The sequence below is a fragment of the Saimiri boliviensis genome, chromosome 1 (assembly GCF_048565385.1).
Source record: "Saimiri boliviensis isolate mSaiBol1 chromosome 1, mSaiBol1.pri, whole genome shotgun sequence".
Classification (NCBI taxonomy): domain Eukaryota; kingdom Metazoa; phylum Chordata; class Mammalia; order Primates; family Cebidae; genus Saimiri; species Saimiri boliviensis.
The window spans coordinates 256,768,740-256,769,975 of NC_133449.1; the positions used below are offsets into that span (position 1 = coordinate 256,768,740).

At 35.8% G+C, this 1,236-nt stretch overlaps 1 pseudogene; it reads right to left on the reverse strand.

Moving 5' to 3' along the window:
- Nucleotides 1-410: 410 nt before the first annotated feature.
- LOC101043844 (large ribosomal subunit protein uL22 pseudogene) lies at nucleotides 411-962 on the reverse strand (annotated as a pseudogene).
- Between the last annotated feature and the right edge of the window lie 274 nt (nucleotides 963-1,236).

The following is a 1,236-nucleotide window of genomic DNA, read 5'->3' on the forward strand; positions in this document are numbered from 1 at the left end:
ACTAGAAATTACACTGTTGGCAAAACTAAGGTAGTAGAATAGATTAAACATGTCTGTCTTAAGTGATTACATTTGTAAAAGTTAATTGTCATTCTTTTTCAATAAGAGTAATAAAAACTTTGTAAAAATTTAGCCTACTAAAAATTCTCATTTCTAGCTTTATTGTAAGTATTACTATTTGTTAAATATTCTTCTAGTTTATTGTATTACTAAGCAAATGAAACAGCATAGTGTTTATATATTTGTGGGTTTTTGTAGAAATGATAGTATTATTAAAATTTAATGAAGTCTTCAGATTGTGTATTTTATTAATATATTAGTTTATGTTTATTTCAAAGCTTAGCAACAGCCAATACTTCTGAAGAAGTATCTTATTTTTTCTTTTAGTTGCATTTATTTTAATGTTGAATTTACTCCTGTGCCATAAGTTTTTGTTTCTTCGGTTTCTTCTGGGATATCTTCTTCTGGGCAACCTCCTCTTCTGGTTTAGGAACAATCTGTTTCTTTTCAGTAAGGATCATCTCAATGTGACAGGGAGAGATCACGTATGGGTTAATCCGTCCATGAGCTCTGTGGGTCAGGCGGTGCTTCTCAGGTGCTTCGTTCACTTGGATATGCTCAATGACCAGAGAATCTACATCTAAACCCTTAAGTTCAGCATTACTCTCTGCATTTTTAAGCATATGCAGCAAAAATTCCGCACTCTTTTTGGGCCACCAACCTTGTGTCCAGCCCCACTGCTTGGCCTGGGTATACCTGCCAACACCACCATTGTAATGTTGGAATGGTACACACGGTTTCTGTAAAGTGACATCTTTCAGATACTTCGTGGCTTTTCGTATATGCATGCCCCTGATGGCCTGGGCAGTTTCACAAGTGTTCTTAAAGTGAACATGAAGATTGGAACCTCTTGATTTGCATGATTTTGTGGGGTTCTCTGTGTCAAGTGAATAGAGAACCATTTTCATAAATTACCTCAGGCTGCTTACGGAAAAAGAGTGAAGAAATAACTTAATATAAAACATCCATCACATTTACCTGAAAACACTAGATGACCAGCGTTTTTGTTCTGATGTTCTTCCGCTTCAGATCATTTTACCTCCTTAGGACCAATGTGCTCATTTTGTTTTGTTTTGTTTTGTTTGCGTTCACTGGGGCCAAACTGGGTCAATTCTAATACATGAGGTGAAAAAGAAAAGAGAGCAAAAGAAGTAGCTCACCGTTAGCCGAATTATT